At 47.2% G+C, this 26,386-nt stretch overlaps 37 non-coding genes across 37 annotated transcripts; 12 read left to right on the forward strand and 25 right to left on the reverse strand.

The window, feature by feature from the left end:
• Positions 1 to 13,499: 13,499 nt before the first annotated feature.
• Trnav-cac (transfer RNA valine (anticodon CAC)) lies at positions 13,500 to 13,572 on the reverse strand. Its single transcript has one exon. It is a non-coding gene; the product is annotated as a tRNA-Val (tRNA).
• A 488-nt stretch (positions 13,573 to 14,060) lies between these two features.
• Trnap-agg (transfer RNA proline (anticodon AGG)) lies at positions 14,061 to 14,132 on the forward strand. The gene has a single exon. It is a non-coding gene; the product is annotated as a tRNA-Pro (tRNA).
• A 184-nt stretch (positions 14,133 to 14,316) lies between these two features.
• Positions 14,317 to 14,389, reverse strand: Trnav-aac (transfer RNA valine (anticodon AAC)). Its single transcript has one exon. It is a non-coding gene; the product is annotated as a tRNA-Val (tRNA).
• A 158-nt stretch (positions 14,390 to 14,547) lies between these two features.
• Positions 14,548 to 14,620, reverse strand: Trnav-cac (transfer RNA valine (anticodon CAC)). Its single transcript has one exon. It is a non-coding gene; the product is annotated as a tRNA-Val (tRNA).
• A 488-nt stretch (positions 14,621 to 15,108) lies between these two features.
• Positions 15,109 to 15,180, forward strand: Trnap-agg (transfer RNA proline (anticodon AGG)). The gene has a single exon. It is a non-coding gene; the product is annotated as a tRNA-Pro (tRNA).
• A 184-nt stretch (positions 15,181 to 15,364) lies between these two features.
• Positions 15,365 to 15,437, reverse strand: Trnav-aac (transfer RNA valine (anticodon AAC)). Its single transcript has one exon. It is a non-coding gene; the product is annotated as a tRNA-Val (tRNA).
• Positions 15,438 to 15,595: 158 nt separating this feature from the next.
• On the reverse strand, positions 15,596 to 15,668 carry Trnav-cac (transfer RNA valine (anticodon CAC)). The gene has a single exon. It is a non-coding gene; the product is annotated as a tRNA-Val (tRNA).
• A 488-nt stretch (positions 15,669 to 16,156) lies between these two features.
• On the forward strand, positions 16,157 to 16,228 carry Trnap-agg (transfer RNA proline (anticodon AGG)). The gene has a single exon. It is a non-coding gene; the product is annotated as a tRNA-Pro (tRNA).
• Positions 16,229 to 16,412: 184 nt separating this feature from the next.
• On the reverse strand, positions 16,413 to 16,485 carry Trnav-aac (transfer RNA valine (anticodon AAC)). The gene has a single exon. It is a non-coding gene; the product is annotated as a tRNA-Val (tRNA).
• Positions 16,486 to 16,643: 158 nt separating this feature from the next.
• Positions 16,644 to 16,716, reverse strand: Trnav-cac (transfer RNA valine (anticodon CAC)). The gene has a single exon. It is a non-coding gene; the product is annotated as a tRNA-Val (tRNA).
• A 488-nt stretch (positions 16,717 to 17,204) lies between these two features.
• Positions 17,205 to 17,276, forward strand: Trnap-agg (transfer RNA proline (anticodon AGG)). Its single transcript has one exon. It is a non-coding gene; the product is annotated as a tRNA-Pro (tRNA).
• A 184-nt stretch (positions 17,277 to 17,460) lies between these two features.
• Positions 17,461 to 17,533, reverse strand: Trnav-aac (transfer RNA valine (anticodon AAC)). The gene has a single exon. It is a non-coding gene; the product is annotated as a tRNA-Val (tRNA).
• A 158-nt stretch (positions 17,534 to 17,691) lies between these two features.
• Positions 17,692 to 17,764, reverse strand: Trnav-cac (transfer RNA valine (anticodon CAC)). Its single transcript has one exon. It is a non-coding gene; the product is annotated as a tRNA-Val (tRNA).
• Positions 17,765 to 18,252: 488 nt separating this feature from the next.
• Trnap-agg (transfer RNA proline (anticodon AGG)) lies at positions 18,253 to 18,324 on the forward strand. The gene has a single exon. It is a non-coding gene; the product is annotated as a tRNA-Pro (tRNA).
• A 184-nt stretch (positions 18,325 to 18,508) lies between these two features.
• On the reverse strand, positions 18,509 to 18,581 carry Trnav-aac (transfer RNA valine (anticodon AAC)). Its single transcript has one exon. It is a non-coding gene; the product is annotated as a tRNA-Val (tRNA).
• Positions 18,582 to 18,739: 158 nt separating this feature from the next.
• On the reverse strand, positions 18,740 to 18,812 carry Trnav-cac (transfer RNA valine (anticodon CAC)). The gene has a single exon. It is a non-coding gene; the product is annotated as a tRNA-Val (tRNA).
• Positions 18,813 to 19,300: 488 nt separating this feature from the next.
• Positions 19,301 to 19,372, forward strand: Trnap-agg (transfer RNA proline (anticodon AGG)). The gene has a single exon. It is a non-coding gene; the product is annotated as a tRNA-Pro (tRNA).
• A 184-nt stretch (positions 19,373 to 19,556) lies between these two features.
• Trnav-aac (transfer RNA valine (anticodon AAC)) lies at positions 19,557 to 19,629 on the reverse strand. Its single transcript has one exon. It is a non-coding gene; the product is annotated as a tRNA-Val (tRNA).
• Positions 19,630 to 19,787: 158 nt separating this feature from the next.
• On the reverse strand, positions 19,788 to 19,860 carry Trnav-cac (transfer RNA valine (anticodon CAC)). The gene has a single exon. It is a non-coding gene; the product is annotated as a tRNA-Val (tRNA).
• Positions 19,861 to 20,348: 488 nt separating this feature from the next.
• Positions 20,349 to 20,420, forward strand: Trnap-agg (transfer RNA proline (anticodon AGG)). The gene has a single exon. It is a non-coding gene; the product is annotated as a tRNA-Pro (tRNA).
• Positions 20,421 to 20,604: 184 nt separating this feature from the next.
• On the reverse strand, positions 20,605 to 20,677 carry Trnav-aac (transfer RNA valine (anticodon AAC)). Its single transcript has one exon. It is a non-coding gene; the product is annotated as a tRNA-Val (tRNA).
• Positions 20,678 to 20,835: 158 nt separating this feature from the next.
• Trnav-cac (transfer RNA valine (anticodon CAC)) lies at positions 20,836 to 20,908 on the reverse strand. Its single transcript has one exon. It is a non-coding gene; the product is annotated as a tRNA-Val (tRNA).
• Positions 20,909 to 21,396: 488 nt separating this feature from the next.
• Trnap-agg (transfer RNA proline (anticodon AGG)) lies at positions 21,397 to 21,468 on the forward strand. The gene has a single exon. It is a non-coding gene; the product is annotated as a tRNA-Pro (tRNA).
• Positions 21,469 to 21,652: 184 nt separating this feature from the next.
• On the reverse strand, positions 21,653 to 21,725 carry Trnav-aac (transfer RNA valine (anticodon AAC)). The gene has a single exon. It is a non-coding gene; the product is annotated as a tRNA-Val (tRNA).
• Positions 21,726 to 21,883: 158 nt separating this feature from the next.
• On the reverse strand, positions 21,884 to 21,956 carry Trnav-cac (transfer RNA valine (anticodon CAC)). Its single transcript has one exon. It is a non-coding gene; the product is annotated as a tRNA-Val (tRNA).
• A 488-nt stretch (positions 21,957 to 22,444) lies between these two features.
• On the forward strand, positions 22,445 to 22,516 carry Trnap-agg (transfer RNA proline (anticodon AGG)). Its single transcript has one exon. It is a non-coding gene; the product is annotated as a tRNA-Pro (tRNA).
• Positions 22,517 to 22,700: 184 nt separating this feature from the next.
• Positions 22,701 to 22,773, reverse strand: Trnav-aac (transfer RNA valine (anticodon AAC)). The gene has a single exon. It is a non-coding gene; the product is annotated as a tRNA-Val (tRNA).
• Positions 22,774 to 22,931: 158 nt separating this feature from the next.
• Positions 22,932 to 23,004, reverse strand: Trnav-cac (transfer RNA valine (anticodon CAC)). The gene has a single exon. It is a non-coding gene; the product is annotated as a tRNA-Val (tRNA).
• A 488-nt stretch (positions 23,005 to 23,492) lies between these two features.
• Positions 23,493 to 23,564, forward strand: Trnap-agg (transfer RNA proline (anticodon AGG)). Its single transcript has one exon. It is a non-coding gene; the product is annotated as a tRNA-Pro (tRNA).
• A 184-nt stretch (positions 23,565 to 23,748) lies between these two features.
• Positions 23,749 to 23,821, reverse strand: Trnav-aac (transfer RNA valine (anticodon AAC)). The gene has a single exon. It is a non-coding gene; the product is annotated as a tRNA-Val (tRNA).
• A 158-nt stretch (positions 23,822 to 23,979) lies between these two features.
• Trnav-cac (transfer RNA valine (anticodon CAC)) lies at positions 23,980 to 24,052 on the reverse strand. Its single transcript has one exon. It is a non-coding gene; the product is annotated as a tRNA-Val (tRNA).
• Positions 24,053 to 24,540: 488 nt separating this feature from the next.
• On the forward strand, positions 24,541 to 24,612 carry Trnap-agg (transfer RNA proline (anticodon AGG)). Its single transcript has one exon. It is a non-coding gene; the product is annotated as a tRNA-Pro (tRNA).
• A 184-nt stretch (positions 24,613 to 24,796) lies between these two features.
• On the reverse strand, positions 24,797 to 24,869 carry Trnav-aac (transfer RNA valine (anticodon AAC)). Its single transcript has one exon. It is a non-coding gene; the product is annotated as a tRNA-Val (tRNA).
• A 158-nt stretch (positions 24,870 to 25,027) lies between these two features.
• Positions 25,028 to 25,100, reverse strand: Trnav-cac (transfer RNA valine (anticodon CAC)). Its single transcript has one exon. It is a non-coding gene; the product is annotated as a tRNA-Val (tRNA).
• A 488-nt stretch (positions 25,101 to 25,588) lies between these two features.
• On the forward strand, positions 25,589 to 25,660 carry Trnap-agg (transfer RNA proline (anticodon AGG)). The gene has a single exon. It is a non-coding gene; the product is annotated as a tRNA-Pro (tRNA).
• Positions 25,661 to 25,844: 184 nt separating this feature from the next.
• On the reverse strand, positions 25,845 to 25,917 carry Trnav-aac (transfer RNA valine (anticodon AAC)). Its single transcript has one exon. It is a non-coding gene; the product is annotated as a tRNA-Val (tRNA).
• Positions 25,918 to 26,075: 158 nt separating this feature from the next.
• On the reverse strand, positions 26,076 to 26,148 carry Trnav-cac (transfer RNA valine (anticodon CAC)). Its single transcript has one exon. It is a non-coding gene; the product is annotated as a tRNA-Val (tRNA).
• Positions 26,149 to 26,386: the final 238 nt, after the last annotated feature.

Below are 26,386 nucleotides of genomic sequence, written 5' to 3' on the forward strand. Positions count from 1 at the left end.
CATGCATGTAATCAATAAACTGCATGTGCATTGTCAGACTGTCATAGGTAACATCAGAGAATTCGCATATATCGTTGATGATTAATTTCTCTCTCATGTTTACTATTGTTTTAACAACACTAAAGGAAACCTTACGAAAATTGTGCACTGTATTATAAGAAATGAAATAAAACTAACCATGATAACTTTACGACGAAAGTATCTGTACACAAGCATGCCTCTATCGACACGAATTAGTAAAATACTACTCACTTAGATTTTGATTGGGTCTGTGTTTAATTGGTATGCTGTGTCATACTCAAGAGGTATGCAAATGTGGCATTTCATAAATATAGTTACGTATTCCTAGAAACCCAAAATTCGCTTGTCAGCAGCGGAAAGAGACCTTACCTGTTGTGCAGCATTGTAAGTTTTTCAACATTGCACTATGAGCTGAAAGCATTTTCTTGCGATTTCCTTATTGATGTTTGATCTGACTGCTTGTAGCTCTTTCACAGAAGGGATAAAAACGTTACAGTCAGTGAGACTGGAACTGCGAACCGTAACAGACGCTGTTTCACAGGTCAGCACGTTACCACAGAGCTGGCGAGGAGGTATGGGTCTCACCTTCCTATTACGACGGCAATAGTAACTAGAACTCGTAAACCGCTATTTAAAGGTCGAGATTAGTTGCGATTTCCACCTGCAACGGCTTTCCTGGGCTGAAAACCGTAAATTTTCAATCTTTTGTTACCCTTCAAGCGATAATAACTCAGATTATTCAATGGAAATGACAGGTAAAATCAAGTGAACTTTGAGGCTTAATTCCGTGCACACCAGGAAGTAACTCGTCGATCACAGAGTTGCCAAACATACGTTGCCTTGTTGCCAAATCTCAGTTACAGTACCAGCAGGAAGAAGACGAACCGATGTGATCCTACAGCGGTCTGGGAAGTGACCATAGCTGGTGTCTCCAAGTCGCGGCTGCTACGGCCTGGAATACGTAATGCGTCTGATTCGCTTTCTGTAACTAGGTTTAGGGACTGGAGCGTAGTTACTAATAATACTCAGAACTGACTGCAAACTGAGCATCATAAATCAGTAACTCTCATTGTTGTTTTTATATTTCTTTCGTAAGTGTACTCAAAACTAAGAAAGTCATTCACAGGCGTTTTCGTGCCTCGCCGATAGTCGAGCACAACATACAAATAAAAATAAAAAAGAATGTGTGTGTGTGTGTGTGTGTGTGTGTGTTTGTGTGTGTGAGAGAGAGAGAGAGAGAGAGAGAGAGAGAGAGAGAGAGAGATAAATAAAAAGCAATGAGAGAGAGTGTAAAAAATTGTTGTAAAGAAATTGAATCATGGTATTTAAAGAAATCTTTCATTAAAATGACACGTTCCACATCATTACGAAATGTCGTATTCATGATCTATGGAACAAGAGTTAATCTAATGTAATCTAATCTAATCTAATCACATCATATTGATGATTAGCCATGAAGAGTCATGAATTACCGAAATTTTGGCCAATACCAGTAACCAAATCTAAACTTGAAAATAAAAGACGACAATTTTTGTAATAAACCGTGACTCCTATCAAGACCCTTTCGTCCCTGTTATCTAACCACGAAAGATGTCTGATATACCTCCATTCTGAAGTAACAAAGTGTGCATGCATTTAAAGATGAAGTGCATGATGTGAAGTTCTGTGACGGAGATACGAACCCAACACGTAATCCGATTGTTAACTAAGAAAAATCAAATGTTACGTATCGGTTTTTCTTACGAGCCGCTAGGTGTCTGAATCTAAAATAAGGATACAAACTTTTGTGCCTAAGCGACAATCGAACTGCACACCTACCGTGCATCCACGAATATAGCTTAAGTATCAGTTGCTTACTCATGAACAGTAAGATGTGTGCGTGTTTGACCAGAAATAACGACACCTGTTGCGATTGTTGGAAACACATGAACAGACACTGAAATTGCGCGTTAATTTTCACTAGCAGGTGGGTGTGCACTTGATAAAGCTAGAAATGAAATTATGAATATTTTTGTACTGGATCAGGTTTCAGACCCACATACTTACCTTTGGAGGAGACTTAGAGAAGATTGCAGTCTTGGGAAAAGGAACGAAATGACTGAACTATACTGTTCCGAGAGATTCAGATCCTCGAAAGAGGAAATACGAATTCGAATCACAGTCCAACACCAAATTTTTCAACGTCTCTAGTTCAATCAAGTACAAGTAAAATAAGAGCCCTGTCCCATTAAATGGCTATCGGTTCATCAAATAAAATAAAATTTTCTAATGTAAGTAAGCTTACTGGCGACTGTATTTCTGTTTACCATGACTTCCGCTGTGTCATTTCCCAACGTAAACCGGCTCTGTCCAGTTGGTAATGAAGGAACGTGATGTTTAATGCGGATTCTGGATTATAACGTCTTTCTCTTGAGGTTACCAGAGGTAAAATAAATCTGTTTGTGCCTCTTAAAAGTAAATGCCTGAACCCACGCATTGCACCTGTGATAGCTCGTTCCACCATACCATTGTGGCCACATTACCCAGCCCCAAGAGTGTGCTGTAACGGATGATGTGCTTAGCTTACAAAATTAGTCACGGTGGAAAAAATGCGAGTCTATTAAATGGTCAAGTAGAAGCAAGCTTCTGACGCAGAGATTATGCTATTCTCATGTCAGCAGGATGTAAAGACTCTTCTAGGCATCATAGGCTGGATGTGAAGCCATTTTGATTTTTCACAAATTCAGCAAATTTCTTAGTTCGAGAAAATCCACTGTGAAGTATGAAGTTGCCGGATAATTCGATTATTACTGTTATTATTAATATCATTTTGTTCATACCGCTGCTGTAACATAAGTGCTTGAACATCATTTAATGCCTTTTGGTCACTATAGATGTAGTTTCCCAAGAACAGGTTCTTTCCCTATCTACGGAATCCTTTTCATGTTAATATCAAACACCAGCAATTACTCGTAGATTATTTTAAAACTAAAGTAATTGACGAAGACGTTACTTGGTAACAAAAACGCATTGCCTTTCTTCATTTACTTTCGCCTAGAATTGGCTATCGAGTACTGACAAACCAAAAGGCAAGAGATCTTACTGCCTTCCGATATACGTTGCTGTTAGTTCTTCCACATGATTTGGTCGACATGACCTGTTTCACGTTGTGTATGACAGACAGTGTTTTAGAAAATCTATTGTTTCCCTTTGAAATAAACAGAAGTATTTTCATTCTAAGCTGTCCAAGTACAAAATTTTCGCAATATTAGTTCAAATTTAATATTCGCTTCTATAATGTAGGAAAATATTTCATAGTCGCAAAACTCGCGTCCGAAACGTTGACCTTACACTTAGTCGCTGACCATAAATTCTAGCTGAGAGTGACACCAGTTTAAATAACCTAATGTAGCGAAGACTGTTTGCCAGTGCTCTTTCTCGCCGGAAAATACGCAATTCACTCATTTGGCTCCATAAGTACACAGTAACAGTAATTTCTGTGTGAAATTTGTCAGTAAGCTTTTGCCTTCCAACCGGCAGAGTACGACCGGCAAACAATTCACAAACCACGATTAAGTGCCAATAAGACGATTTCTTTAAACATTGTCGAAGCTGAGGGAATTTAGTTTCTGCTTAAATCGTCTTAAGCAGCAACGTTCACAGATATCTCAAATAGGAAAAAGCTGAATATCCAGGTACGAAGGCTGTAAAACAAACTTCCCACAGTGTGTGTCAGGTTGATCTTTTCGTCTGATAACACTGCTTAAGTATTTTGTCTAAGAGGTATCACAAGTAGTATCCCTGTAGCTGTGGGAATCATTGGTTGAAAACGAGTTTAACACCAATGGGTTCAGTGCTGCTAAATTTTCACAATTATTATCAACCTAAGTCTGAGTTCATCCACAAACTGAGGCGTATTTATAATATTGGAGCTAGACTGTGTATCCTTGTCTTTCTTGAGTGGTCATTGGAAGGCGTTTGCACACACGTATACAATACTATGAATACTTCGAACGCTATGGTTAACGTTGCTCTCATAAACTACTTTTTTTTTAAATTCTTCTGGGTCTTCAGCTTGCAATATGTGTTGTAGATACAGTCTCAGACCAAAAAATTGACCGCCGAGTCGTTCACGTAAGGTGGACAATACAGTCGTGCTCCTCTCAGAATTCTATGTCGGGCAATATGCTCGATCTAGCAACATGTAGACTGCGGCACTTCCCAGAGGAAGTCTTGACTCCCGTCTTAGTACATTACTCTTGACTACGACCGTAGTCTTGAGGTAAAACGCGAGACCAGCTAATATGATATTGTAGATTCGCTTGAATTACACTCATAGCTTCAGCACCGAGAGGAAAGGGGCGATAAAAATTTTGTCGATATGTGCTTTCGGTCGCCAGACGTCATATTAGCTGGTCTCGCGTTTTACCTGAAGACTGCGGTCGTGTTCCAGCAGCGGTATGAATAAAATGATATTAATAATAACAGTAATAATCGAATTATCCGGCAACTTCACACTTCACAGTGGATTTTCTCGAACTAAGAAATTTGCTGAATTTGTGAAAAATCAAAATGGCTTCACATCCAGCCTATGATGCCTAGAAGAGTCTTTCATCCTGCTGACATGAGAATAGCATAATCTCTGCGTCAGAAGCTTGCTTCTACTTGACCATTTAATAGACTCGCATTTTTTCCACCGTGACTAATTTTGTAAGCTAAGCACATCATCCATTACAGCACACTCTTGGGGCTGGGTAATGTGGCCACAATGGTATGGTGGAACGAGCTATCACAGGTGCAATGCGTGGGTTCAGGCATTTACTTTTAAGAGGCACAAACAGATTTATTTTACCTCTGGTAACCTCAAGAGAAAGACGTTATAATCCAGAATCCGCATTAAACATCACGTTCCTTCATTACCAACTGGACAGAGCCGGTTTACGTTGGGAAATGACACAGCGGAAGTCATGGTAAACAGAAATACAGTCGCCAGTAAGCTTACTTACATTAGAAAATTTTATTTTATTTGATGAACCGATAGCCATTTAATGGGACAGGGCTCTTATTTTACTTGTACTTGATTGAACTAGAGACGTTGAAAAATTTGGTGTTGGACTGTGATTCGAATTCGTATTTCCTCTTTCGAGGATCTGAATCTCTCGGAACAGTATAGTTCAGTCATTTCGTTCCTTTTCCCAAGACTGCAATCTTCTCTAGGTCTCCTCCAAAGGTAAGTATGTGGGTCTGAAACCTGATCCAGTACAAAAATATTCATAATTTCATTTCTAGCTTTATCAAGTGCACACCCACCTGCTAGTGAAAATTAACGCGCAATTTCAGTGTCTGTTCATGTGTTTCCAACAATCGCAACAGGTGTCGTTATTTCTGGTCAAACACGCACACATCTTACTGTTCATGAGTAAGCAACTGATACTTAAGCTATATTCGTGGATGCACGGTAGGTGTGCAGTTCGATTGTCGCTTAGGCACAAAAGTTTGTATCCTTATTTTAGATTCAGACACCTAGCGGCTCGTAAGAAAAACCGATACGTAACATTTGATTTTTCTTAGTTAACAATCGGATTACGTGTTGGGTTCGTATCTCCGTCACAGAACTTCACATCATGCACTTCATCTTTAAATGCATGCACACTTTGTTACTTCAGAATGGAGGTATATCAGACATCTTTCGTGGTTAGATAACAGGGACGAAAGGGTCTTGATAGGAGTCACGGTTTATTACAAAAATTGTCGTCTTTTATTTTCAAGTTTAGATTTGGTTACTGGTATTGGCCAAAATTTCGGTAATTCATGACTCTTCATGGCTAATCATCAATATGATGTGATTAGATTAGATTAGATTACATTAGATTAACTCTTGTTCCATAGATCATGAATACGACATTTCGTAATGATGTGGAACGTGTCATTTTAATGAAAGATTTCTTTAAATACCATGATTCAATTTCTTTACAACAATTTTTTACACTCTCTCTCATTGCTTTTTATTTATCTCTCTCTCTCTCTCTCTCTCTCTCTCTCTCTCTCTCTCTCACACACACACACAAACACACACACACACACACACACACACATTCTTTTTTATTTTTATTTGTATGTTGTGCTCGACTATCGGCGAGGCACGAAAACGCCTGTGAATGACTTTCTTAGTTTTGAGTACACTTACGAAAGAAATATAAAAACAACAATGAGAGTTACTGATTTATGATGCTCAGTTTGCAGTCAGTTCTGAGTATTATTAGTAACTACGCTCCAGTCCCTAAACCTAGTTACAGAAAGCGAATCAGACGCATTACGTATTCCAGGCCGTAGCAGCCGCGACTTGGAGACACCAGCTATGGTCACTTCCCAGACCGCTGTAGGATCACATCGGTTCGTCTTCTTCCTGCTGGTACTGTAACTGAGATTTGGCAACAAGGCAACGTATGTTTGGCAACTCTGTGATCGACGAGTTACTTCCTGGTGTGCACGGAATTAAGCCTCAAAGTTCACTTGATTTTACCTGTCATTTCCATTGAATAATCTGAGTTATTATCGCTTGAAGGGTAACAAAAGATTGAAAATTTACGGTTTTCAGCCCAGGAAAGTCGTTGCAGGTGGAAACCGCAACTAATCTCGACCTTCAAATAGCGGTTTACGAGTTCTAGTTACTATTGCCCTCGTAATAGGAAGCTAAGACCCATACCTCCTCGCCAGCTCAGTGGTAACGTGCTGACCTGTGAAAAAGCGTCTGTTACGGTTCGCAGTTCCAGTCTCACTGACTGTAACGTTTTTATCCCTTCTGTGAAAGAGCTACAAGCAGTCAGATCAAACATCAATAAGGAAATCGCAAGAAAATGCTTTCAGCTCATAGTGCAATGTTGAAAAACTTACAATGCTGCACAACAGGTAAGGTCTCTTTCCGCTGCTGACAAGCGAATTTTGGGTTTCTAGGAATACGTAACTATATTTATGAAATGCCACATTTGCATACCTCTTGAGTATGACACAGCATACCAATTAAACACAGACCCAATCAAAATCTAAGTGAGTAGTATTTTACTAATTCGTGTCGATAGAGGCATGCTTGTGTACAGATACTTTCGTCGTAAAGTTATCATGGTTAGTTTTATTTCATTTCTTATAATACAGTGCACAATTTTCGTAAGGTTTCCTTTAGTGTTGTTAAAACAATAGTAAACATGAGAGAGAAATTAATCATCAACGATATATGCGAATTCTCTGATGTTACCTATGACAGTCTGACAATGCACATGCAGTTTATTGATTACATGCATGTAGAAAACTTGTTCTGAGTTAAAGCAGTCAAACAAAGTTTGAAGAAGAATAAAATATCACTACCACACGACGGCTAATGTAGAAAATACTTTTCTGACATATTATGGCACGATGCGCTCTCCCTGCACATCTTCGAGATGCATCTGCTGCCTGCTGTCTATTAAACCTGAATAGAACAAAATGTCACAGTAGTTAGCCCTTTTTCCACATGCGACTACTTTGGGTTGAGAAGTGAAGGGAATTATGTTCAAAGTTCCATTAGATTGATACCTTCAGCAGAGAGCAGAATTGCGTTTTAAAAAATGTAGCACTGAATGTATTCGAACTCGCGACATCTTATCTATGCTACAAGCTGACACGTAGCTACAGCAGCTCCAGAGCTCGGCAACTATTCCTCCAGAACTTTTGGATTCCACAGCACTGTGAGATTATGCATATGGCCAGGTCTTGACTTCTGAGAGACAAACAGTTACAGCTTTTCTTTTGGACTGAACGACGTTTTCTAGTAACAGATAGCGCAATAGAATAGCTCAAGTGGAAAGGAACACTTCCTATTTAAACTTCTGCATCCTACACTGTTGGCAGTTGTGTGTAGGTGGCAGTTACGTGATTTTATTTCTGTGATTACGAATTAGTCGAATGTATGCACTGGGTAGCCGAGGCAGCTAGTTCATGGTGATTCGGTCAACCAAGTAAATGAATTTACTGAACATGCTGCAAATTACTACAGGGAGCCTGTGTGTCAGAATTCTCATCCAGTGTGGCGCAACTGTGTTACGATAGAAAAATGACTCGCAGAGAAGAGGATTTCGTGGTCTGTTGGACGGATGGTAGGTTGTTATACCTATGGTCTGGGTTCGATTCCCACTTCCGTCAATGATTTTAGATAGGGGGAGACAGATTCCATTCTCTCCTGGCTACACCAAGTGAAGGAGATATAATGGCTGCGTGGTCTGAAAATTCACATTAAAGATGATATTCCTTCTTTACCAAGTAGACGGTAGGTTGAACCACAATAAAGTCTGGAGTGGCGACATGTAGAAACTCTATCACCAGTAACCTTTCTTATACTAGTTATTTATTTCAAGTGACGACACAAACGCTATGTATGGTCACAGGACACTTATTCCATCTTTTATTTGAGCTTCTGTATGTCGATAAAATTGGTTCTAAACTGGGAATGCAACTCAGACCGCCCTTAACGCGGAATTTGATCCCTTCGTGGCAATACAGCTCGGCTACAATTTGTTGTTTGTTCAAAACTGCAGATTCCTCAACACCTTCACATATTACGCGTGAATGGGATCGAATCCTGGCCCAGCACTAAAGATTGAATTATGTATTATCAAGCTCTATCATGAGAACACCTATCTGCTGGTGGATAATAATTTTGATTTTTAATGTATTTTCATTCGTTGTCAACACTAACGATATCTGACGTTTTTAACTCCCAGTGAGACACAGAACTATTTGCTAGATGACTGTAAGTTCAAGATGCTATTCTGAGCAGCTGGTGGAGAAAAATTCGGTAGCTGACGTCTCTTTGTGAGTAGTCAACAACGATATGTGTGGGGCTCTATTCCCAGTGAGCGCTGAACTCTTCGTCATATTATTTCAGTTCGTCGTGTCATTTAATGTTCATACATATTCTCAACTAGCTGCTCGTGAATAACTTTCATTTTTAATGTCATTTTGTGTTAAATAGTTCAAATGGTTCAAATGGCTCTGAGCACTATGGGACTTAACTTCTAAGGTCATCAGTCCCCTAGAACTTAGAACTACTTAAACCTAACTAACCTAAGGACATCACTCACATCCATGCCCGAGGCAGGATTCGAACCTGCGACCGTAGCGGTCACGCGGTTCCAGACTGAAGCGCCTAGAACCGCACGGCCACACCGGCCGGCCCCCACCATCTGGGATCAATGCGTTACCCTATCATCCATTATATATAATCATTTTCATAGTACACTTGATATTATAGATGAGTAGGACACAAGACAGGGCATAGATAATGTCCGTTTGACGTCAACAGTGTGTAACATTTTACTTTTTTTGAATAGGACAATGTTCCTCTCCAATAATTTTTAGATTAGTTACAATAAGCTTACGCTGCAAGAGAATTCGCTTGTATTTTTCAATATGTGGTCTGTTGTCGGTTTGAAGGCCTTCCATAACATCGGCAACGTAGTGCAACTCCACCGAGGGCTGTCTGGAGTAGGGTGGAGATAGCAATGTGAAAGTTGCGAGCTGTCGAAGACGATCTTCACATTCCTAATGCGATTAGGACATCGTATACTCTTGACGACGTTTAGCACCTGTGCAGTCAGTCACCCAATTTCAGAATTCATTTTGAGTAATCCTGCTAAATTCCCAAAATATTGTCTTTTTATATTGATGAGTAATATGGATAGTCGTCACGTTCATGTGCCGTCTACAACGCAAATTTAATGTTACTATCCTAGGAACTAACCTGCAATACGTTTTGTATTTCATAATCGGAACTATCTGCATTAACCGTCATCAGAGCAATGTCAGGGAACAGAATGCAGCAGTGCCTTGCTACCTACTTGAGGACCTGCTTGAGTCGTGTTCTAAGGAAAGGGTAGTTGCTGGTTCACATTATATTACACTAGCGAGAAGTACCGACTTTTCCTTTTCTCTGCAAACATCCAGAACTAAATTCAGTAACTAAACGCTAAGAATATATTTGCATTGTGCCAACTCAAAGATCAATAGATATGGATATAGATATAGATACAGATTTTTATATTTAAAGCCATTCTCGTTCTGCGTTGGAATAAACATCATTCATTATTTGCTTGTTCTTGTTACGATTGTTATTGTCATTCTCTCACTCGCAAGAGTTTTCGCATTCCTATTTGGTATCGATGCACATGAAGAGTGGCTATGAAAGAAGGGAATACTGAATGTTACGTCATGCAGAATACACTCATTTACTTCGGCTCCTCGTGATCTACGCTACAGGAGAAGTGAGATACATAAAGTTGACAGTGTGAGGGCAGACCTGGTAGCACAACTGTGCAACTACACAGTGTTACCAGATAAAATGGTGCTGCGCAATCGAAAGTGTAGTACGGACTTTGCCACAGTAGCAGACAGCTGGTAATTTAGGACCGTGACCGTGGATTACACTTTGGTCAGTGCTGGTTAGAGTGCTGCAACTGTAAATGGAAGGCTTTGTTTGATAGTCTTATGCTGATGCTGTCTGAATGAATTATGCCATTGGATACAAAGCGGTTTAGTTTTGAGACCTAACCCACGAGGGGGGAAGGCACAGTGGTCTGCTTCAGGAATTCCAAGCAATAAAACACAAAAAACAACCCAGGAAGGGAGACATGCATTTGGAATCTGTTCATCGTTACGGGGTCAAACAAGAGGGTAACATTACTGAAACAATGATCGGGCTACTTAGTATATAATAGAGCATACAGATTTCAAGGAGGAAACGTATGAAGACGCAGACTTCCTCGTTATCAATATGTGCGGCATATCTTTCGTGTTAACGAAAGTAAATTCCCGCTTTACCTCTTCTTACGTGTCAAATGAAATGAATGCCATGAGGAATAGAATATTTGTTGACTGCGTGTCTTCTTGCTTCCATCCTTACCAACATATTTCTTCATTCTCGTGGTAATCATGACATTCTATGTGTATGCTGCAAAAGATTGCAAGTGGACAAATTCGACATCGAGGTGCAAAGCGTTATATTCAATTCGAATAAGCTTCCGGTGTATTTTTACTTCGTTTGTATTTTTAGATGATTATGAACATTACGGAAAATTATCTCACATCCTTTATGTTGAATGAGAAACATTGAATGATCCGTTTTGCTTTCCCTACGTTGAAATGATATAATGTCGGCGTCAACAGCCTTTTTCCACGCCGGAAGCTGCAACTTGTATCATTCTGGATTAATGATAATTGAATGTCTCATATGTATACATAGCCCACAAGGCGACGTCAGAAACCATCAGGGGAGAACGCCGCATAAAAACCAAACGTGCGCGCGCGTCTCCACTCTGAAGAACCGTATCTGAGACTCACGGCAAGCATTTCGCTGAAGAGCTGCCTCGTCAGAGAGCCTAGAAATGGCAGCGTCGTAGCAAGTATTTGTCAACACTCTGATAGTGCATTTACTTCCGGGTGTAGGTCGGCGTTACCTCGCTAAATTCACTTGACATTCGTTTTCCACATCGAAGACTCGTACGATATAATCCACTGCAAGATGACACAATTAGAAAGTATATTTAATTTATGGACTCCAAGAATGGCGTTCTTCACATAAGTAACACCTGTTGGTGTGTGCATTCGGGAGGACGACGGTGCAATCCCGCGCCCGGCCATCCTGATTTAGGTTTTCAATGTTTTCCCTAAATCGCTTCAGGCAAATGCCGGGATGGTTCCTTAGGAAGGGCACGGCCGATTTCCTTCCCCATCCTTCCCTAATCCGAGCTTGTGCTCCGTCTCTAATGACATCGTTGTCGACGGGACGTTAAAACAGTAATCTCCACCTCCTCTGTTCGTGTGTTTAAGGTTGCGTTTTGAGGCTCAGGCAACATCGCAGTGACTATATTCCGCCGCTGGCCGCCAGTGTGTCGTTAGCTCAGAGGTTCCCTTGTGCGTTGAAGTGCTTGTACTATAAGACATAGCAGTTCGAATCACGGTAGAAGCCGCTGACTGCAACCTTTTATTTTCCATTTTAATTAATGGAGTTGCAAACTGCTAGTAAAAATTTCTTATGCGAAATCTGAAGAATGCCTTTAAACATCAATCTTCGTCCGATTTCGACTTAGTAAATTAAGTTAATATCATGGATTTCTGCTTTGCAAATTCCAAGGTGCTTCACTGTAAAATAGACCCTGAAAAGATTCAAACCGACTGTCAACGATATAAATTTGAGCTTTGTTCGTCATATAGGTCTAACATGTCAGAAGGTTGTTTATGAAGTGCACATGATCATTAATGTAGTTCCCTTCTTCTAAATTTTTGCAATAGCATTTAACTGTAGACGTTTTCTAACACCGGCGTTAGCAATTCCTTTCCGTTCTCTGAAACCTTCAAAACGACAAATTTTTCTGGTTTAAATCTGATGACCTTAACTATCACTTCCGATCAACAATAAATACTTCATGAACCCATACATGGAACTCCAAATGTGCAGTGTTCCTGCACTGCTACAGAGCGTGCATTGCAAGGTATTCACACAGTTTATCGCTTAGACTTACCATAAGGAATGAAACAAGAACTGTAATACACTTTACACCACAGACGCTCACTCTGGCTTGACGAAAACATCCAAACATTGACCAAAAGTTGCACAAATAATTGAGTTTGAAAGGAAAAGAAACGAGGTATGAAGCATTTATAAATTTATCGAATGTAGTGAGGTGGTTTAATTTCGTCCCAGTCTATAAAATTAATTTCGGGCCATACTCAGCTCTTGCCGATTAATGTAATATAATACCCGCCTACTAATCAGGGCGTCTGTCTCCGTTGCTTTTGAGCGTGAATGGAAATTGTAGAAATTTTCTGTGGAGCAACATTTAATAATAAAGCGTTTTAAATCATCAAAAGCGATGAGCGGTAGCAGGCGCTTTCGATAAAGAACGGGGGAGTGCAGCGCCGCTGCTGTCGCCACGGCCGCTGCCGGTAGCCAGCAAATGGATCCCGGAGCTTTGCCGCATACGGCGTCCAGAGGAGGACAGTCTGCAGGAAATCTGCCGCAAAATCGTTACTGGATAAAATTTTGATATCGGTGTGTCACAAAGCGAAATAGATTGAATCTGCGCTACCATTACATTCACGTCTTCAGCATTCAGACAGAAGAGGCTATAAAAATATTTTATGCCAGCTGCTCTCGATCCACTGACATTATGAACAGAAACAACGCACGCTACCGCTAGACCACAGGCGTAATCAGCCTAGAGTTTCTCTATCATGGGACAAGTTTTCCTCCAGGAAGTGCCGCAGTCTACAGTGTTGCCAGATTGTGCAGATAACCGGACTTAGAGAATTAGCGAGTTGGCCAGTTTTTTTGTCCCATGTCGCGATCGGCGCGGACTTAGCCTCTGAAGCGGCCGGCCGCCGGTCAAGTTTTATGTCAAAGAGTGTACATGCAGCAGATCCACACATGACGTGGCTCACTGGAGTAGTATGCGACATAGGCAGGAAAATACTGTTCCCGCCCGGGATCGAACCGGGGACCTTCTGCGTGTGAAGCAGACGTGATAACCGCTACACTACGGAAACGACGGACACGCTCACTCCATCCTTGTACACTCGAAGGCGCCTCAGCCTTTCTTTGGCCCGCGCATGCACACACCATAGTTCTATTGACAGCCTAAAACCCATCGCTGCCGAGGGCTCAACAAGTCTTCGGGGTGCTCGAGAGGGTGTCTGTCGTAGCATCCCGAACGAGATAGCGGCGTTTCGCGCAGTCGTTATTGCAAGTCACATTAGCAAAAACAATCACCTCCTTAGCAGCAGGCAGTGCGAGCCCAGCTGCAGCTTTACATGAAGATGCCAATAGCGCTGGGAGGCCGCCGACCGCGGGCCACGGCACCTCCGAGAACGGTGCTGCCCATGACCCATTGTGTCGCTACACAGTCTGTCGAAGAACAGCACTGCCGGCAGAGAGCACCTCCCCCATCCCGCCAGCCGCACCAGACTCGAAGAGCACCCTGGACGACTTCGAGGGACGCAGTTTGCTGGAATATTTGGCGCTCGCGCTGTCACAGGGCTCGTTGGTCTAGGGGTATGATTCCTGCTTAGGGTGCAGGAGGTCCCGGGTTCAAATCCCGGACGAGCCCTAGCGTTTTGTGCAAACTGGTCGCACGTCGGTGGCTGAGTCAGCGCAAAAAACTGCCCGTCAATGTAAAGCTAATTTCATATTTGCTCTAAGGAACTGACCCTCTGGTCCGACGTATGAAGGTGATTACCAAGGTTTCGGTACAGATCGTAGCAAATGCTTGTCGGTTTAAAGTGATGAAAAAGTGTTTCCGCCCGGGATCGAACCGGGGACCTTCTGCGTGTTAGGCAGACGTGATAACCGCTACACCACGGAAACTACTGCTTTCAGGCTTGCTTCACAGACAACTTGTAACAAGGTTGCCATCGTAACTTAAAAATTCAATAAATGCGGCACTTGCATGACGAAGGTACATGCAGCAGATCCACACATGACGTGGCTCACTGGAGTAGTATGCGACATAGGCAGGAAAATACTGTTCCCGCCCGGGATCGAACCGGGGACCTTCTGCGTGTGAAGCAGACGTGATAACCGCTACACTACGGAAACGACGGACACGCTCACTCCATCCTTGTACACTCGAAGGCGCCTCAGCCTTTCTTTGGCCCGCGCATGCACACACCATAGTTCTTTTGACAGCCTAAAACCCATCGCTGCCGAGGGCTCAACAAGTCTTCGGGGTGCTCGAGAGGGTGTCTGTCGTAGCATCCCGAACGAGATAGCGGCGTTTCGCGCAGTCGTTATTGCAAGTCACATTAGCAAAAACAATCACCTCCTTAGCAGCAGGCAGTGCGAGCCCAGCTGCAGCTTTACATGAAGATGCCAATAGCGCTGGGAGGCCGCCGACCGCGGGCCACGGCACCTCCGAGAACGGTGCTGCCCATGACCCATTGTGTCGCTACACAGTCTGTCGAAGAACAGCACTGCCGGCAGAGAGCACCTCCCCCATCCCGCCAGCCGCACCAGACTCGAAGAGCACCCTGGACGACTTCGAGGGACGCAGTTTGCTGGAATATTTGGCGCTCGCGCTGTCACAGGGCTCGTTGGTCTAGGGGTATGATTCCTGCTTAGGGTGCAGGAGGTCCCGGGTTCAAATCCCGGACGAGCCCTAGCGTTTTGTGCAAACTGGTCGCACGTCGGTGGCTGAGTCAGCGCAAAAAACTGCCCGTCAATGTAAAGCTAATTTCATATTTGCTCTAAGGAACTGACACTCTGGTCCGTCGTATGAAGGCGATTACCAAGGTTTCGGTACAGATCGTAGCAAATGCTTGTCGGTTTAAAGTGATGAAAAAGTGTTTCCGCCCGGGATCGAACCGGGAACCTTCTGCGTGTTAGGCTGACGTGATAACCGCTACACCACGGAAACTACTGCTTTCAGGCTTGCTTCACAGACAACTTGTAACAAGGTTGCCATCGTAACTTAAAAATTCAATAAATGCGGCACTTGCATGACGAAGGTACATGCAGCAGATCCACACATGACGTGGCTCACTGGAGTAGTATGCGACATAGGCAGGAAAATACTGTTCCCGCCCGGGATCGAACCGGGGACCTTCTGCGTGTGAAGCAGACGTGACAACCGCTACACTACGGAAACGACGGACACGCTCACTCCATCCTTGTACACTCGAAGGCGCCTCAGCCTTTCTTTGGCCCGCGCATGCACACACCATAGTTCTTTTGACAGCCTAAAACCCATCGCTGCCGAGGGCTCAACAAGTCTTCGGGGTGCTCGAGAGGGTGTCTGTCGTAGCATCCCGAACGAGATAGCGGCGTTTCGCGCAGTCGTTATTGCAAGTCACATTAGCAAAAACAATCACCTCCTTAGCAGCAGGCAGTGCGAGCCCAGCTGCAGCTTTACATGAAGATGCCAATAGCGCTGGGAGGCCGCCGACCGCGGGCCACGGCACCTCCGAGAACGGTGCTGCCCATGACCCATTGTGTCGCTACACAGTCTGTCGAAGAACAGCACTGCCGGCAGAGAGCACCTCCCCCATCCCGCCAGCCGCACCAGACTCGAAGAGCACCCTGGACGACTTCGAGGGACGCAGTTTGCTGGAATATTTGGCGCTCGCGCTGTCACAGGGCTCGTTGGTCTAGGGGTATGATTCCTGCTTAGGGTGCAGGAGGTCCCGGGTTCAAATCCCGGACGAGCCCTAGCGTTTTGTGCAAACTGGTCGCACGTCGGTGGCTGAGTCAGCGCAAAAAACTGCCCGTCAATGTAAAGCTAATTTCATATTTGCTCTAAGGAACTGACCCTCTGGTCCGTCGTATGAAGGCGATTACCAAGGTTTCGGTACAGATCGTAGCAAATGCTTGTCGGTTTAAAGTGATGAAAAAGTGTTTCCGCCCGGGATCGAACCGGGAACCTTCTGCGTGTTAGGCTGACGTGATAACCGCTACACCACGGAAACTACTGCTTTCAGGCTTGCTTCACAGACAACTTGTAACAAGGTTGCCATCGTAACTTAAAAATTCAATAAATGCGGCACTTGCATGACGAAGGTACATGCAGCAGATCCACACATGACGTGGCTCACTGGAGTAGTATGCGACATAGGCAGGAAAATACTGTTCCCGCCCGGGATCGAACCGGGGACCTTCTGCGTGTGAAGCAGACGTGACAACCGCTACACTACGGAAACGACGGACACGCTCACTCCATCCTTGTACACTCGAAGGCGCCTCAGCCTTTCTTTGGCCCGCGCATGCACACACCATAGTTCTTTTGACAGCCTAAAACCCATCGCTGCCGAGGGCTCAACAAGTCTTCGGGGTGCTCGAGAGGGTGTCTGTCGTAGCATCCCGAACGAGATAGCGGCGTTTCGCGCAGTCGTTATTGCAAGTCACATTAGCAAAAACAATCACCTCCTTAGCAGCAGGCAGTGCGAGCCCAGCTGCAGCTTTACATGAAGATGCCAATAGCGCTGGGAGGCCGCCGACCGCGGGCCACGGCACCTCCGAGAACGGTGCTGCCCATGACCCATTGTGTCGCTACACAGTCTGTCGAAGAACAGCACTGCCGGCAGAGAGCACCTCCCCCATCCCGCCAGCCGCACCAGACTCGAAGAGCACCCTGGACGACTTCGAGGGACGCAGTTTGCTGGAATATTTGGCGCTCGCGCTGTCACAGGGCTCGTTGGTCTAGGGGTATGATTCCTGCTTAGGGTGCAGGAGGTCCCGGGTTCAAATCCCGGACGAGCCCTAGCGTTTTGTGCAAACTGGTCGCACGTCGGTGGCTGAGTCAGCGCAAAAAACTGCCCGTCAATGTAAAGCTAATTTCATATTTGCTCTAAGGAACTGACCCTCTGGTCCGACGTATGAAGGTGATTACCAAGGTTTCGGTACAGATCGTAGCAAATGCTTGTCGGTTTAAAGTGATGAAAAAGTGTTTCCGCCCGGGATCGAACAGGGGACCTTCTGCGTGTTAGGCAGAAGTGATAACCGCTACACCACGGAAACTACTGCTTTCAGGCTTGCTTCACAGACAACTTGTAACAAGGTTGCCATCGTAACTTAAAAATTCAATAAATGCGGCACTTGCATGACGAAGGTACATGCAGCAGATCCACACATGACGTGGCTCACTGGAGTAGTATGCGACATAGGCAGGAAAATACTGTTCCCGCCCAGGATCGAACCGGGGACCTTCTGCGTGTGAAGCAGACGTGATAACCGCTACACTACGGAAACGACGGACACGCTCACTCCATCCTTGTACACTCGAAGGCGCCTCAGCCTTTCTTTGGCCCGCGCATGCACACACCATAGTTCTATTGACAGCCTAAAACCCATCGCTGCCGAGGGCTCAACAAGTCTTCGGGGTGCTCGAGAGGGTGTCTGTCGTAGCATCCCGAACGAGATAGCGGCGTTTCGCGCAGTCGTTATTGCAAGTCACATTAGCAAAAACAATCACCTCCTTAGCAGCAGGCAGTGCGAGCCCAGCTGCAGCTTTACATGAAGATGCCAATAGCGCTGGGAGGCCGCCGACCGCGGGCCACGGCACCTCCGAGAACGGTGCTGCCCATGACCCATTGTGTCGCTACACAGTCTGTCGAAGAACAGCACTGCCGGCAGAGAGCACCTCCCCCATCCCGCCAGCCGCACCAGACTCGAAGAGCACCCTGGACGACTTCGAGGGACGCAGTTTGCTGGAATATTTGGCGCTCGCGCTGTCACAGGGCTCGTTCGTCTAGGGGTATGATTTCTGCTTAGGGTGCAGGAGGTCCCGGGTTCAAATCCCGGACGAGCCCTAGCGTTTTGTGCAAACTGGTCGCACGTCGGTGGCTGAGTCAGCGCAAAAAACTGCCCGTCAATGTAAAGCTAATTTCATATTTGCTCTAAGGAACTGACCCTCTGGTCCGTCGTATGAAGGCGATTACCAAGGTTTCGGTACAGATCGTAGCAAATGCTTGTCGGTTTAAAGTGATGAAAAAGTGTTTCCGCCAGGGATCGAACCGGGAACCTTCTGCGTGTTAGGCTGACGTGATAACCGCTACACCACGGAAACTACTGCTTTCAGGCTTGCTTCACAGACAACTTGTAACAAGGTTGCCATCGTAACTTAAAAATTCAATAAATGCGGCACTTGCATGACGAAGGTACATGCAGCAGATCCACACATGACGTGGCTCACTGGAGTAGTATGCGACATAGGCAGGAAAATACTGTTCCCGCCCGGGATCGAACCGGGGACCTTCTGCGTGTGAAGCAGACGTGACAACCGCTACACTACGGAAACGACGGACACGCTCACTCCATCCTTGTACACTCGAAGGCGCCTCAGCCTTTCTTTGGCCCGCGCATGCACACACCATAGTTCTTTTGACAGCCTAAAACCCATCGCTGCCGAGGGCTCAACAAGTCTTCGGGGTGCTCGAGAGGGTGTCTGTCGTAGCATCCCGAACGAGATAGCGGCGTTTCGCGCAGTCGTTATTGCAAGTCACATTAGCAAAAACAATCACCTCCTTAGCAGCAGGCAGTGCGAGCCCAGCTGCAGCTTTACATGAAGATGCCAATAGCGCTGGGAGGCCGCCGACCGCGGGCCACGGCACCTCCGAGAACGGTGCTGCCCATGACCCATTGTGTCGCTACACAGTCTGTCGAAGAACAGCACTGCCGGCAGAGAGCACCTCCCCCATCCCGCCAGCCGCACCAGACTCGAAGAGCACCCTGGACGACTTCGAGGGACGCAGTTTGCTGGAATATTTGGCGCTCGCGCTGTCACAGGGCTCGTTGGTCTAGGGGTATGATTTCTGCTTAGGGTGCAGGAGGTCCCGGGTTCAAATCCCGGACGAGCCCTAGCGTTTTGTGCAAACTGGTCGCACGTCGGTGGCTGAGTCAGCGCAAAAAACTGCCCGTCAATGTAAAGCTAATTTCATATTTGCTCTAAGGAACTGACCCTCTGGTCCGTCGTATGAAGGCGATTACCAAGGTTTCGGTACAGATCGTAGCAAATGCTTGTCGGTTTAAAGTGATGAAAAAGTGTTTCCGCCAGGGATCGAACCGGGAACCTTCTGCGTGTTAGGCTGACGTGATAACCGCTACACCACGGAAACTACTGCTTTCAGGCTTGCTTCACAGACAACTTGTAACAAGGTTGCCATCGTAACTTAAAAATTCAATAAATGCGGCACTTGCATGACGAAGGTACATGCAGCAGATCCACACATGACGTGGCTCACTGGAGTAGTATGCGACATAGGCAGGAAAATACTGTTCCCGCCCGGGATCGAACCGGGGACCTTCTGCGTGTGAAGCAGACGTGACAACCGCTACACTACGGAAACGACGGACACGCTCACTCCATCCTTGTACACTCGAAGGCGCCTCAGCCTTTCTTTGGCCCGCGCATGCACACACCATAGTTCTTTTGACAGCCTAAAACCCATCGCTGCCGAGGGCTCAACAAGTCTTCGGGGTGCTCGAGAGGGTGTCTGTCGTAGCATCCCGAACGAGATAGCGGCGTTTCGCGCAGTCGTTATTGCAAGTCACATTAGCAAAAACAATCACCTCCTTAGCAGCAGGCAGTGCGAGCCCAGCTGCAGCTTTACATGAAGATGCCAATAGCGCTGGGAGGCCGCCGACCGCGGGCCACGGCACCTCCGAGAACGGTGCTGCCCATGACCCATTGTGTCGCTACACAGTCTGTCGAAGAACAGCACTGCCGGCAGAGAGCACCTCCCCCATCCCGCCAGCCGCACCAGACTCGAAGAGCACCCTGGACGACTTCGAGGGACGCAGTTTGCTGGAATATTTGGCGCTCGCGCTGTCACAGGGCTCGTTGGTCTAGGGGTATGATTCCTGCTTAGGGTGCAGGAGGTCCCGGGTTCAAATCCCGGACGAGCCCTAGCGTTTTGTGCAAACTGGTCGCACGTCGGTGGCTGAGTCAGCGCAAAAAACTGCCCGTCAATGTAAAGCTAATTTCATATTTGCTCTAAGGAACTGACCCTCTGGTCCGACGTATGAAGGTGATTACCAAGGTTTCGGTACAGATCGTAGCAAATGCTTGTCGGTTTAAAGTGATGAAAAAGTGTTTCCGCCCGGGATCGAACCGGGGACCTTCTGCGTGTTAGGCAGACGTGATAACCGCTACACCACGGAAACTACTGCTTTCAGGCTTGCTTCACAGACAACTTGTAACAAGGTTGCCATCGTAACTTAAAAATTCAATAAATGCGGCACTTGCATGACGAAGGTACATGCAGCAGATCCACACATGACGTGGCTCACTGGAGTAGTATGCGACATAGGCAGGAAAATACTGTTCCCGCCCGGGATCGAACCGGGGACCTTCTGCGTGTGAAGCAGACGTGATAACCGCTACACTACGGAAACGACGGACACGCTCACTCCATCCTTGTACACTCGAAGGCGCCTCAGCCTTTCTTTGGCCCGCGCATGCACACACCATAGTTCTATTGACAGCCTAAAACCCATCGCTGCCGAGGGCTCAACAAGTCTTCGGGGTGCTCGAGAGGGTGTCTGTCGTAGCATCCCGAACGAGATAGCGGCGTTTCGCGCAGTCGTTATTGCAAGTCACATTAGCAAAAACAATCACCTCCTTAGCAGCAGGCAGTGCGAGCCCAGCTGCAGCTTTACATGAAGATGCCAATAGCGCTGGGAGGCCGCCGACCGCGGGCCACGGCACCTCCGAGAACGGTGCTGCCCATGACCCATTGTGTCGCTACACAGTCTGTCGAAGAACAGCACTGCCGGCAGAGAGCACCTCCCCCATCCCGCCAGCCGCACCAGACTCGAAGAGCACCCTGGACGACTTCGAGGGACGCAGTTTGCTGGAATATTTGGCGCTCGCGCTGTCACAGGGCTCGTTGGTCTAGGGGTATGATTCCTGCTTAGGGTGCAGGAGGTCCCGGGTTCAAATCCCGGACGAGCCCTAGCGTTTTGTGCAAACTGGTCGCACGTCGGTGGCTGAGTCAGCGCAAAAAACTGCCCGTCAATGTAAAGCTAATTTCATATTTGCTCTAAGGAACTGACCCTCTGGTCCGTCGTATGAAGGCGATTACCAAGGTTTCGGTACAGATCGTAGCAAATGCTTGTCGGTTTAAAGTGATGAAAAAGTGTTTCCGCCAGGGATCGAACCGGGAACCTTCTGCGTGTTAGGCTGACGTGATAACCGCTACACCACGGAAACTACTGCTTTCAGGCTTGCTTCACAGACAACTTGTAACAAGGTTGCCATCGTAACTTAAAAATTCAATAAATGCGGCACTTGCATGACGAAGGTACATGCAGCAGATCCACACATGACGTGGCTCACTGGAGTAGTATGCGACATAGGCAGGAAAATACTGTTCCCGCCCGGGATCGAACCGGGGACCTTCTGCGTGTGAAGCAGACGTGACAACCGCTACACTACGGAAACGACGGACACGCTCACTCCATCCTTGTACACTCGAAGGCGCCTCAGCCTTTCTTTGGCCCGCGCATGCACACACCATAGTTCTATTGACAGCCTAAAACCCATCGCTGCCGAGGGCTCAACAAGTCTTCGGGGTGCTCGAGAGGGTGTCTGTCGTAGCATCCCGAACGAGATAGCGGCGTTTCGCGCAGTCGTTATTGCAAGTCACATTAGCAAAAACAATCACCTCCTTAGCAGCAGGCAGTGCGAGCCCAGCTGCAGCTTTACATGAAGATGCCAATAGCGCTGGGAGGCCGCCGACCGCGGGCCACGGCACCTCCGAGAACGGTGCTGCCCATGACCCATTGTGTCGCTACACAGTCTGTCGAAGAACAGCACTGCCGGCAGAGAGCACCTCCCCCATCCCGCCAGCCGCACCAGACTCGAAGAGCACCCTGGACGACTTCGAGGGACGCAGTTTGCTGGAATATTTGGCGCTCGCGCTGTCACAGGGCTCGTTGGTCTAGGGGTATGATTCCTGCTTAGGGTGCAGGAGGTCCCGGGTTCAAATCCCGGACGAGCCCTAGCGTTTTGTGCAAACTGGTCGCACGTCGGTGGCTGAGTCAGCGCAAAAAACTGCCCGTCAATGTAAAGCTAATTTCATATTTGCTCTAAGGAACTGACCCTCTGGTCCGTCGTATGAAGGCGATTACCAAGGTTTCGGTACAGATCGTAGCAAATGCTTGTCGGTTTAAAGTGATGAAAAAGTGTTTCCGCCAGGGATCGAACCGGGAACCTTCTGCGTGTTAGGCTGACGTGATAACCGCTACACCACGGAAACTACTGCTTTCAGGCTTGCTTCACAGACAACTTGTAACAAGGTTGCCATCGTAACTTAAAAATTCAATAAATGCGGCACTTGCATGACGAAGGTACATGCAGCAGATCCACACATGACGTGGCTCACTGGAGTAGTATGCGACATAGGCAGGAAAATACTGTTCCCGCCCGGGATCGAACCGGGGACCTTCTGCGTGTGAAGCAGACGTGACAACCGCTACACTACGGAAACGACGGACACGCTCACTCCATCCTTGTACACTCGAAGGCGCCTCAGCCTTTCTTTGGCCCGCGCATGCACACACCATAGTTCTTTTGACAGCCTAAAACCCATCGCTGCCGAGGGCTCAACAAGTCTTCGGGGTGCTCGAGAGGGTGTCTGTCGTAGCATCCCGAACGAGATAGCGGCGTTTCGCGCAGTCGTTATTGCAAGTCACATTAGCAAAAACAATCACCTCCTTAGCAGCAGGCAGTGCGAGCCCAGCTGCAGCTTTACATGAAGATGCCAATAGCGCTGGGAGGCCGCCGACCGCGGGCCACGGCACCTCCGAGAACGGTGCTGCCCATGACCCATTGTGTCGCTACACAGTCTGTCGAAGAACAGCACTGCCGGCAGAGAGCACCTCCCCCATCCCGCCAGCCGCACCAGACTCGAAGAGCACCCTGGACGACTTCGAGGGACGCAGTTTGCTGGAATATTTGGCGCTCGCGCTGTCACAGGGCTCGTTGGTCTAGGGGTATGATTCCTGCTTAGGGTGCAGGAGGTCCCGGGTTCAAATCCCGGACGAGCCCTAGCGTTTTGTGCAAACTGGTCGCACGTCGGTGGCTGAGTCAGCGCAAAAAACTGCCCGTCAATGTAAAGCTAATTTCATATTTGCTCTAAGGAACTGACCCTCTGGTCCGACGTATGAAGGTGATTACCAAGGTTTCGGTACAGATCGTAGCAAATGCTTGTCGGTTTAAAGTGATGAAAAAGTGTTTCCGCCCGGGATCGAACCGGGGACCTTCTGCGTGTTAGGCAGAAGTGATAACCGCTACACCACGGAAACTACTGCTTTCAGGCTTGCTTCACAGACAACTTGTAACAAGGTTGCCATCGTAACTTAAAAATTCAATAAATGCGGCACTTGCATGACGAAGGTACATGCAGCAGATCCACACATGACGTGGCTCACTGGAGTAGTATGCGACATAGGCAGGAAAATACTGTTCCCGCCCGGGATCGAACCGGGGACCTTCTGCGTGTGAAGCAGACGTGATAACCGCTACACTACGGAAACGACGGACACGCTCACTCCATCCTTGTACACTCGAAGGCGCCTCAGCCTTTCTTTGGCCCGCGCATGCACACACCATAGTTCTTTTGACAGCCTAAAACCCATCGCTGCCGAGGGCTCAACAAGTCTTCGGGGTGCTCGAGAGGGTGTCTGTCGTAGCATCCCGAACGAGATAGCGGCGTTTCGCGCAGTCGTTATTGCAAGTCACATTAGCAAAAACAATCACCTCCTTAGCAGCAGGCAGTGCGAGCCCAGCTGCAGCTTTACATGAAGATGCCAATAGCGCTGGGAGGCCGCCGACCGCGGGCCACGGCACCTCCGAGAACGGTGCTGCCCATGACCCATTGTGTCGCTACACAGTCTGTCGAAGAACAGCACTGCCGGCAGAGAGCACCTCCCCCATCCCGCCAGCCGCACCAGACTCGAAGAGCACCCTGGACGACTTCGAGGGACGCAGTTTGCTGGAATATTTGGCGCTCGCGCTGTCACAGGGCTCGTTGGTCTAGGGGTATGATTCCTGCTTAGGGTGCAGGAGGTCCCGGGTTCAAATCCCGGACGAGCCCTAGCGTTTTGTGCAAACTGGTCGCACGTCGGTGGCTGAGTCAGCGCAAAAAACTGCCCGTCAATGTAAAGCTAATTTCATATTTGCTCTAAGGAACTGACCCTCTGGTCCGACGTATGAAGGTGATTACCAAGGTTTCGGTACAGATCGTAGCAAATGCTTGTCGGTTTAAAGTGATGAAAAAGTGTTTCCGCCCGGGATCGAACCGGGGACCTTCTGCGTGTTAGGCAGACGTGATAACCGCTACACCACGGAAACTACTGCTTTCAGGCTTGCTTCACAGACAACTTGTAACAAGGTTGCCATCGTAACTTAAAAATTCAATAAATGCGGCACTTGCATGACGAAGGTACATGCAGCAGATCCACACATGACGTGGCTCACTGGAGTAGTATGCGACATAGGCAGGAAAATACTGTTCCCGCCCGGGATCGAACCGGGGACCTTCTGCGTGTGAAGCAGACGTGATAACCGCTACACTACGGAAACGACGGACACGCTCACTCCATCCTTGTACACTCGAAGGCGCCTCAGCCTTTCTTTGGCCCGCGCATGCACACACCATAGTTCTATTGACAGCCTAAAACCCATCGCTGCCGAGGGCTCAACAAGTCTTCGGGGTGCTCGAGAGGGTGTCTGTCGTAGCATCCCGAACGAGATAGCGGCGTTTCGCGCAGTCGTTATTGCAAGTCACATTAGCAAAAACAATCACCTCCTTAGCAGCAGGCAGTGCGAGCCCAGCTGCAGCTTTACATGAAGATGCCAATAGCGCTGGGAGGCCGCCGACCGCGGGCCACGGCACCTCCGAGAACGGTGCTGCCCATGACCCATTGTGTCGCTACACAGTCTGTCGAAGAACAGCACTGCCGGCAGAGAGCACCTCCCCCATCCCGCCAGCCGCACCAGACTCGAAGAGCACCCTGGACGACTTCGAGGGACGCAGTTTGCTGGAATATTTGGCGCTCGCGCTGTCACAGGGCTCGTTGGTCTAGGGGTATGATTCCTGCTTAGGGTGCAGGAGGTCCCGGGTTCAAATCCCGGACGAGCCCTAGCGTTTTGTGCAAACTGGTCGCACGTCGGTGGCTGAGTCAGCGCAAAAAACTGCCCGTCAATGTAAAGCTAATTTCATATTTGCTCTAAGGAACTGACACTCTGGTCCGTCGTATGAAGGCGATTACCAAGGTTTCGGTACAGATCGTAGCAAATGCTTGTCGGTTTAAAGTGATGAAAAAGTGTTTCCGCCCGGGATCGAACCGGGAACCTTCTGCGTGTTAGGCTGACGTGATAACCGCTACACCACGGAAACTACTGCTTTCAGGCTTGCTTCACAGACAACTTGTAACAAGGTTGCCATCGTAACTTAAAAATTCAATAAATGCGGCACTTGCATGACGAAGGTACATGCAGCAGATCCACACATGACGTGGCTCACTGGAGTAGTATGCGACATAGGCAGGAAAATACTGTTCCCGCCCGGGATCGAACCGGGGACCTTCTGCGTGTGAAGCAGACGTGACAACCGCTACACTACGGAAACGACGGACACGCTCACTCCATCCTTGTACACTCGAAGGCGCCTCAGCCTTTCTTTGGCCCGCGCATGCACACACCATAGTTCTTTTGACAGCCTAAAACCCATCGCTGCCGAGGGCTCAACAAGTCTTCGGGGTGCTCGAGAGGGTGTCTGTCGTAGCATCCCGAACGAGATAGCGGCGTTTCGCGCAGTCGTTATTGCAAGTCACATTAGCAAAAACAATCACCTCCTTAGCAGCAGG

The sequence above is a fragment of the Schistocerca nitens genome, chromosome 2 (genome assembly GCF_023898315.1).
Source record: "Schistocerca nitens isolate TAMUIC-IGC-003100 chromosome 2, iqSchNite1.1, whole genome shotgun sequence".
Taxonomy (NCBI): Eukaryota; Metazoa; Arthropoda; class Insecta; order Orthoptera; family Acrididae; genus Schistocerca; species Schistocerca nitens.